Source organism: Calonectris borealis, chromosome 5 (genome assembly GCF_964195595.1).
Source record: "Calonectris borealis chromosome 5, bCalBor7.hap1.2, whole genome shotgun sequence".
In the NCBI taxonomy this organism is placed as follows: Eukaryota; Metazoa; Chordata; class Aves; order Procellariiformes; family Procellariidae; genus Calonectris; species Calonectris borealis.
In genome coordinates this window covers 3,643,122-3,652,588 of record NC_134316.1, presented here as the reverse complement: position 1 = coordinate 3,652,588, position 9,467 = coordinate 3,643,122, and positions in this window count along the sequence as shown.

Below are 9,467 nucleotides of genomic sequence, written 5' to 3'. Positions count from 1 at the left end.
CCACCCGGAAAACTTCCCAGGAAAAAATAATGTCCCCATTTCACCGGTATTCCCCGTGAAACTTTGCCAGGCGCAGGAGGATGCGCTGCCTGCATGCAGGCACACATGGCTGGGCCATCGCCTGCTTCGCCATGCCCACCAACGGGGCCTGCAACCGAGAGGGCTTCGTTAAATACGCTATGGGGGGGCCGGGAGCGAACCGTCTCTGCGGAGGAGCAGCCAGCCCACGGTGCCGCTTCAAGCTGCTCTTATTTCACCCGCCCTCCGAAGCAAGACCTGTGCTGCTTGGCCTGAGCTCGCAGCGTGCTCCTATGATTTTTGCTCCAGTGGGATGTGATGGTGGGACAAGCTGCTGAGATGAGGCAGGAGCTGGGCACGTGGCCCTGCATCCCTCCAGCACCCGGCACCCATGGGGGGTATTTGCCAGGGGGGGTCAGCAGGGTGCTTATGTGCGGCTGCATGTATCGGTGTGGTTGATGCGGACTCGGTGTGGTTGATGCGGACTCGGTGTGGTTGATGCAGACGCAGTCTGCTCCGCGCCCTGAATGCAAATCCAAAGACAAATAGGTCCGGTCAAACCGGGGCCGCGGACAAGCGGGTGCACGTTCCCCGTCAGTAGATGTTGCAATAAGGTGGCACAAGCCAGCCGCAAGCTGCTCTTCCCGTGTCACAGGAGGACACGGGAGGACACCCGAAGAGACCAACAGATCCGGCTGGTTTTACACACAAGAGCTTTTTCCTTCCACCCCCAATTTTTCCCCGTTGCCAGTGGGTGCTGGCGCTGCAGCTGGGGCACACGGCAGTGCCTTGCCACGAAGAGATCGCCCGCAGGGCTTTGCTGCCCGCAGGCGCAGGCAGGGTGCAGCCAGCGCTGCCTGCAGGGACTTTGTTCCGCAGGGAGAGCCAGAGGGGATCGGAACCGAGATACGGCAGACGCTTCGGCAATGGGATGGAGCAGCCGTGCAAATACTTCTTGCAATAAGGAGCTGGCGTGACAAACGTGAGGGTCTCTTGGGCCGGGAGAAAATCCTGTGGCGGAGGGAGACAAGCACAGCCGCCTGCAGCAGCCGGAGGGGTGTGCAGGATCAGGCCCAAGTAATGGTGGTGGAAATGCGACTTGTACAGCGGGGGCTGGACGTGCGATGGCAGCAACGAGCCGTGGCCAAGGAGACATGACACCGCTGCGGCTTAGCACGGCTCGCCATTGTTTTATGCAAAAAAAAAATCAAAGTTTGAGCTTATTTCATTCCAAACTTCTCCCCGCACCAGCTGTGAGATTTCCGGCTGATTTTTCCTACGGCATCTTTTCCTAAATGCCCCCTTTGTTTATTTTTTCTGACCGTTTTGTAGCTTTTTTTGCGAATTTTTTTGCTACTTTTTGGCCCTGCTTTTCCCAGCAAGAGGCCGGCGTGAAGGGTGTCTCGCCTGGCACAGCACAGCGGGAGGAGACCCCCGGAAGGCAGCAGCGGCTCTCGGCTCCCTCCCCGGCTCCCCGGGCTGCGACCGGACCTTTCCTGGCCCCCACAGAACAAAGCACCCCATTGTGCATGGGAAATGGGAAGGAAAGCGTGACGGGGCAGCGAAAGCCGTGCCAGGAGGGTGCTTCTGCAGGGACCGGGCACCCACGGCCTCACCGAGGGGTCACCCACCACCTGCGCAGGCGCCTGCGGCCGCTGACCCCATTTTCGGGTGGCTGCGTGCCAGTCCCCGAGCTTGGCCGTGGCGCTGGGTCCGGCTCGGCCGTGGGAGGCAGCTCATGTCCAGCAGTCCCGGATTTTCCCACGTGTCCCTGTTTTTTTGTGGCGTGTGTCGCACGTGATGGCATGGGCGAGGGGAGGTTTCCTTCCGCCAAGGCGCTCGCTGCAAATACCATCTTCAAATGCAGCTGCTTGCTGGAAGGGGGCTCCAAAAATAGGCTGGCGGGGTCCACGTCTGGCGGGGCTCTGTGGCTCCTAGAAACATCCTTTCCTCCTGTGGGAAAAAGGAGGAAAAAATAAAATCAGGATCCTAAATCAGCCGGTCCTAAAAATGAGTCAGGAATTCACACCGCGGTGATACAACCCGGCGCTGCCGAGCCCGGGGTCTGTGCGTCCCCGTGGGCTGGTTGGGGACACGGGGACACCGAATGTGCTGCCTGTCCCCCTCGCCCATCCGGCTGCACGCATGCAAACACGCACCGAGTCGCTTTGTTGGGTGACGGCGGAGATTTTTCGGGGCTGTCGCTTGGATTAGCGAGGCACCGGTGCTGTCGCGGCGAGGAGGAGGAGGGTGAGGGGGATAAAGGTCCTGGCACTTGCCGGGCTCGTAACAAAACAAAGCACCAGATGGTTTCAACTTCGGCATAATACACGGTGAAAAAGTGTTTGAACCAGGGATGAAAAAGCAAATGCGGAAAGAGAGAGAGAAAGAAAAGAAAGAAAAACTCTCAGCAAGTGTCAGAGCAGAAGAAAGCGTCGGAGAAAAATGGCAAATGTTAAAAACCAAAACAAAAAGCCCTCCCCCGGCACAAAGCCGTGGCTGCTAACATCTGTCCAGCAAAGCCTCTCGCCAAGGCCCCCTTCCCTTTAAAGTCACCTTTCCTCGCCTCCCTCATTGCGGGGACGTGGCCCTGTCCCTGCTCGGTGTTGGGGGACCCGCTGGGCTCTGCGACGTCCCACGTCCCCGGCGCTGGCACTGGGGCAGCCGGCAGTGACATGCCTCGGGCAGCAGCTGCTGCAGCGGGCTAAATATTTTATTACGCTTTTTAGCTCACGTGTAGTGACCCGGGTGTCCCTGTTGCAGCCAGTGGGACTGTGTGACAAACCAACCCATGTCTCCACTGCCGGATCTCGTGGGGTTTGAAGCCGGGTTTCCTATCGAAGCGAGGCTTATGCAACCCGCTGTGTGTCCATGCGTCTGGCTGCGAGGCTTTTGTGCCTCCCTTGCTCCTCCCCCATAAATATTTTGAACCTGCAGACCAGTTTCAGAGTCGCCTTACAAAAGGGAAGAGGTCTTAAAAGTTATTATGTCCCTAGCATTTTGGCAAAAAAGCAGCAAAAAAAGCCCTTGCAATTGTGCGGGAGCAGATTGCATCGTGAGTTGAACCCCTTATTAGCTACCAGAGAATCCACAAGCCACAACCCTTGGGGACTGCCGGCTCCCTGCTCTCGCTCAGCCTGTGCCTGCTGGGCGGCCGATGGCTCCAGCCTCTAATGAGGGCTGCCGGGGTTTAAGTAGGGGTTTGGGTTTTGCTGGTGCCCATGGATGGTGCGTCAGCGCCCCGGAGCCCCCCCGTGGGATGGCTCATGGGGCAGAGTGTGATCCCCAGTTGTGCCCCCCCCCAAAACAAGTGGGGGGCCCAGGCGGGTCGGTGTGCCGAGCCGCCACAGGCGCCGGGGTGAGTGGAAGGGCTGGGTGCCATGAGGTGCAGCGTGGTCCCCGCATCATGGCGACACAAGGAGACCCGGGCGGGATGCCGACCCTGCAGACCCCGGGATGGCAGGAAGCCAGGGTGCCATGTCCCCAGGGTGAGGGGCAGTGGGGTGACGTGGTGCCATGACCTTCAGGCATGGGGCAGCCCAGGTGACGTGCCATTGTTTTTCTTGGACAATGAGGAGCTGCAGGGCCATGTCCCCAGGGGTGCAAGACAGTAGGGAGCTGGGGTGATGCCACCCTGGGGACAGGACAGTGGGAAGCTGGGGTGATGCCACCCTGGGGTGTGGGATGGTGGGAACTGAGGTGATGCCACCTTGGGGACAGGACAGTGGGAAGCTGGGGTGATGCCACCCTGGGGTGTGGGATGGTGGGAACTGAGGTGATGCCACCCTGGGGACAGGACAGTGGGGAGCCAGGGTGATGCCACCCTGGGGACAGGACAGTGGGGAGCCAGGGTGATGCCACCCTGGGGTGTGGGATGGTGGGAACCGAGGTGATGCCACCCGGGAGACAGGACAGTGGGGAGCCAGGGTGATGCCACCCGGGGGACAGGACAGCAGGCACCACGGGGGTGCTAGCCGGGGTGCGGGACAGCCTGGTGGACCCCACGCAGCCGTCACCCGTGGTGCGGGACGCTGCTGACGCCAGGCGGGGGGCGGGCCCGGGCGGTGCCAGCGGGGCCCCGCCGCACAAAGGCCGCCGGTCGCCCCCGCCCCGGGGCCGCCCCGCACCCCCGGGGCCGCCCCCGAGCCGCGGCCCAATAAACGCCGCCGCATTTGAAGGCAGCACCTCCCCCGACCCCGCTCCGCTCCGCAACGCTCCGCCGCGCCCGGAGGCACCGGCAGCCGCGCCGGGTGAGCCCGGGAGGGGAGCGGGGGTGCAGCGCCGAGCACCGCGGGTGGTGGTGGGGAGGGGGAGGACTACCGGGCCCCCGGGGCAGGGGGGGGCCCTCGCTGCCGCCGCCTGTCCCTCCTCCGCGGGCGGTACCGGGGCGCAGCCCGCCCCTTCCCTTCCCGGCGCGGCCGGCCGCGTGTGCGGGGCGGCGGGGAAGGGGCGCAGCGGGCGAGGTGGGTGCGCGGGGAAGGGGTGGGATGCTGGAGGAGGGGGGCGCTGGGGATGGGGGGGGTCTCTCGTAGCTAGAGGGGACAGTGGGGGTTTTTAAGCGTGGGTGGACGCGGAAGGGTGCTTGCGTGGGCAGCGGCGTGGGGGCCCATGCAAAATCCCCCGCGGTGCCCCGGCAGTGGTCTTCGCGCTGGTGCCAGCGGTGTGGTGGGGTGAGCGGCACCGGGTGCTGCTTGCCCTCCTGCCAAGGGCACCCCGTCCTGCAGCGCGTCTCCGGAGAGATGCTCCAAGCACCCCAAAACTCTGGGGATGGGATTGGGTTCTGGACCATTCTCCCAGGGATAAGCTGAGGAAGCAGCAGGCTGTGGCTGGAGAAATTAATAACAGCAGTTGTTTTGTCATCGGCGAAGCCCTCGCTGTCACCAGGGCGGCAGACGGCATCTGCTGTCTGGTCGCAAACCGTGGGCCCGTCACCTCTGGCCCAGCCGGGTAAGGATGGGGCTGAGGCTGTGAGCCAAGAACACCCAAATCCGCAGCCTGGGAGGGTCAGCCACCGGAGCTGGGTGCACTGAGGGTTTGCCCTGCAAGTGGGCGTCAGTTTGGGTGGGTGCCTTTATCCTGCCCGTCTTTCTCATTTGCTCACCCAAACGGGGATGACGGTGAGGGGCTCACCGCACGGTCCCCGCAGCGCGATGGATGCGCGGCGTTATCGCCGTGATTCAGCATGGCCCGCGTTTATCGGAGCCAGCGCAGGGCTGAGCTCCGCGGGAATTACCGAATCCCTTATTTCCCGACGCGTGAGGCGTCGCTGGATAAATTGCCGGCTCGCTTTGTTTACTTCTGAAATAATCAGCTTTGTGCCTATACCTTGGGCTTTATCGCACCCAAGGCTCCCCGAGTTATTGCAGTGCAACTCCAGCCCGATTTGCAAAATCAAAACAGATGGGCGCTTTGTTTTTCCTTATTGAAGGGAAGGCTGCTTATTGAAAGGCCCTATTACAATGCAAATACCGGGGTGGCGTGAATATTCAAAACACTACGCTTCTTTTGAAGCTCTTTACATAAACTTATAGCGCTTTATATGCCAGCGCTGCTTTGCTAATCTGGAGTGGAGCTTGGTTAACAGAATCCCTTTTTTCTGCCAACTTTGGAGGGTTTGGCCGTATTTTGGGGAGCACGGTGAGAGGTGGCATTGAGGTGCAAAGCAGCCAGCGCTGGGCTGCAAAAATTATGACCGTGCTCAATGGGGAGGAGGAACCGCCAGCTGTAAAGCTGACTTTGGTGGTGACCCTTGAAGAGCCGGGCGTGCTGTCAAGTGATTTACTGATATTTGGGTGCTTCATTGTCCTTTTGGGTTCCCCCCCGCCTCCTTCCCTTTGGTTTCTCGTTACAACCCTTTGTGGAGCTGCTGCTCCCCAAGACGGGACGGGGTGTTGCAGGGCCGAGCTCAGAAATCGCCCTGACACAGGCAGCGGCGTGGGCGTTTAGGGGTGTACGTGGTAAATGACAGCAGCTTAGCCACAGCTGCGATGGATGAGATGGTTCATTAGGGGAAGGAGATAATGAGTTAGATGAGACAACCTCAGCTCTGGCTTTCCAGCGAGAGCTCAAGGGTCTGGTTTTGGTGGCTGCTGGGCATCTCATCATAAACCCTGCCATTAAAAACAGGGGTCCTGGTGGGTTTTGCCAGCTGCGTTCACATCGTTCCGATTGTCACAAGTGCAGAGGGAAGAGCAAGTTGCTTTTAACCTGTCCACGCGTGGCTTTGCTCTTCAGCGCGGGTGGACGCCACCGAACGGTTACATCTCGGGGAGCGGGTGCTCGTGTTTTGGAGGTGGCCATGTAATGCCGCTCTCCTGGGCGCTTACACGCTGCTAATTGCCAGGCCCTCGTTTGAGTCGAGGCAATCGAGAGTAGTGGCGAAAGCAACATTTTCCTTGCTGTCCCTTGAAGGAGATGACTTGCTCGAGGCCGCTGCCTTCTGCGGAGGGCTGGTTGGGACAGAGGCAGCGTAGCCCGCGGCCGTGCGCCCTGGAGAGGAGCGGTTGGTGATGCAGCCATGGGGGCATCCGGGCAGAGCATCCCTGAAATCTCCACGTTGTGCCACTGCGCAGCAGCAAACGTGCTGTTTGTGTTAATGCTGTTTTGCACCCAAAAAAAAAAAAAAAGGCGTTGTGCTAATTTTTGTGGTTTTACTTGATGGTGCCATTGATTGACCAGGTAATTTGTGTCTTCATTAGTTGGAGGCTAAAGTTTGGAGGTGGATATTGATTCCAGGCACTTAATATGCGAAGCGGTAATTACCATTTAAGCCTATGCTGTTTGAGTTAAATTTAGCTGAGAATTCAGTCGTATCAGGCCTCTACATTGTGTGCCGTGAAGGTTATCTGGCTCTCAGGAGGGGTGGATTTAAAGGAAGGAAAGAAATGCCGGTGAAAACTTCCTTTTCCCATCATCCCCGAGTGCTTTGCTTCCCGGGGGTAGTTAATAGGGAGAAGAGAAATAAAGAATAATGTGGTTATGACTCCAAGTACTTGTCCTAAACCTGCACCTTTCTGCGCCGTCTGCTCAAACCGGTCATTTTGGGGGACTTAACACGACACAGAAGGCCAGCTATAAATCTGAACAAAGTGATGCCCTATGCGGGGAACGGCCCCTCTCCTCCTCGCAGGGGACCGGGGAGCCCCCGCTCAGCTGCCGCCCGCCCGCCCCTATTATCCTGCCGGCTCCGGGCCGCCCTCCTGCATCTCAGCTGCTGGCCCATCTGGAGCGGAGATGAAAGGCTGGGGTTTAATTCGGGCTTTGTGTGCCTCTTGTGTTCCCCCCCCTCCCCTCTTAGCCCTTTCTCTGCAGCCAGTCTCCCATCCCCAACCCTGCAAGGCAGCTCCGGCGCGCGGGTGCGGAGGGTGGCTGCGCACGCCGGGTCTCTGATGCCGCTGACCTCATTATTTTGACTGCTGGGTGATGCCAGGCAGCCTCGCGAGCTCATCAGGTAGGAAGGTTGGGGTTTGTGTTGTTTTTTTTTTTTTTTTTCTCCCCCTCTCGAAGCGCTGCTGAATAATTCAGCCGGGAGTAGGCATCTTGGGTCACCTTGCGCAGCCGGCTGCGTGCCGGAGCCGGCTTCCTAAGATGGAGGTTGCGCAGGATGCGTGCGGGATTGCCTCGCTGCCGGCAGCTCGCCGTCGTTGACTGACTGCAGGTAGGCGAAGAGCGTTGTCCTTCTTTATTTATTTCTGATGCTTTTTACGTTGGAAAGCATGAAATCCCCTCCCTGGGCTGCACAGGGGTGGCTGGGTCCTGCCAAACTGGTGCGGAGTCCAGTGAGCTCCGACCATCCCTCGCCGTGGGGACGTGCAAGGCTGCCAGGGCCACCGTGCCCTCGCCGAAAACTCACCTGGGCTGTAGGGCAGGTCTGGCCCCAGGTAGGGACCATGCACCCAACGCTCCTCTTCTTTGGGGATCGTATTTTTCTTGCTGGTTTTATGGGCTCCCCAGTACCTCCTCCCTCAGCCCATCCGGACTCATCCAGGGTAAATTTTTGGGGCTGCCTGCTGGTACAGCACCGAGAGAGGGTGACCTCAATGCTCCGGCAGCCCGGGTGCTCGGGGACACATCGGGAGGTAGCATTTAGCTCTCTGCACTGTCTAACTGGGGGAACTGGTTCTGGTGGTGTGGAAATAGGATCGGGTGCTGGAGAGGTCTCTGGGGGGCAGGAGGTGGCTGACCCTGAAGGTAAGAGGCTCAAAAATACCTGGGAAACTCCGTGGGTCAGAGTCACCTTTGCTGCAGGCTTGGCTTTGAGTTTTGGGGCGTGCGGGGTGTACGGCCGGGGCGTGCAGGGCTCTCCCGACACCGGTACCCGGCAGCGGCTGCTATCGAGCCCCGCGTGTGCTGAACCATGGGTGCGGGTGGGAAATAGGGTTGCCGACGTGAGAACCAGGAAACTAGTTTGCTGCCTTCCTTTTGCTTGCAGGCACCTGAATTTTGGGTGCTGACTCCTCCTCTGCACCCTGGGTTGAATGCAAATGCGTCTGCACCCTCGCTCCTCCCCGCAGCCTTGGGTGCTTTGCTAAAGCAGCTCAAGAGGCATCTGGGGTGGGGGTGGGGGGGAAACCAGGGGACACGGTCTGAGGGTCAGGTAGAGCAATGTGGGGATGGGGAGGGATTGTGTCCGCTGTCTCTCGAGGTCTGGCGACTGTGCTTGGCCATGCCAGCGCGGGAGGAAGGACAGCAGGGCTGGGCTATTTCTGTCCCCTGGACCCTGCGTGCCGCTTGGCGCCAGCCCCGCATCCCTCAGCAGGCGCGGGAGCCCGGGGCTGCTCTGCGTTGGCATCCGCTCCTGCGGCCAGCGAAATCAAGGACACGGCTGCTGCAGTGTCTGTCCCTGGAGATTTCCCAGTTATCCAGCTGCGTTGGTGGGACAGGCTTTTCTGATCAGCCCTCTGCCACGAGGCACTTGTGCAAGCTGATGTGGTGGCTCATGATGCACTTGAAGATCAGAGTGATGCTCGAGGCTGCGGTGGTGGGCAGGGGGGTGAAATCGGGCTGGACCTTGCAGTTGGGGCAGGTCCGCTTGTTCTGGGATGTCCGTGAGCTCTGCTGGTGACACAGGCGGCCGCAGGAACCCTGCGATGCCGGGAGGGAGGAGGGGGGAGGTGGCTGCTCCGTAGCAGGGCTGGACGGTGAGGGGGTTTGGATAGGACCCCCGCTTTGGGAAATCTGGCTGAGACAACCTGCAGCAGCGTGGGCAAAACAAAATTCATGCGGATACCTGGCTGGCGCTGGGTGATGGTCTGAGGCTGGCCGAGCATCCTGGGGTTGTGTCCTTGGGGTGCCGGGTCCCTGCAATGCCCATTGCACCCTGGCGATGATGGCTGCGGTGCCTCTCGTGCCCCCAGGGGTGGTGGCACGTCCCCCGTGGTGGCCGCGCACGCCAAGGCTGTGTTGTGGCACTGGGTTACGCTGCTGCTGCCCCGAGCCAGCGGGGAGCC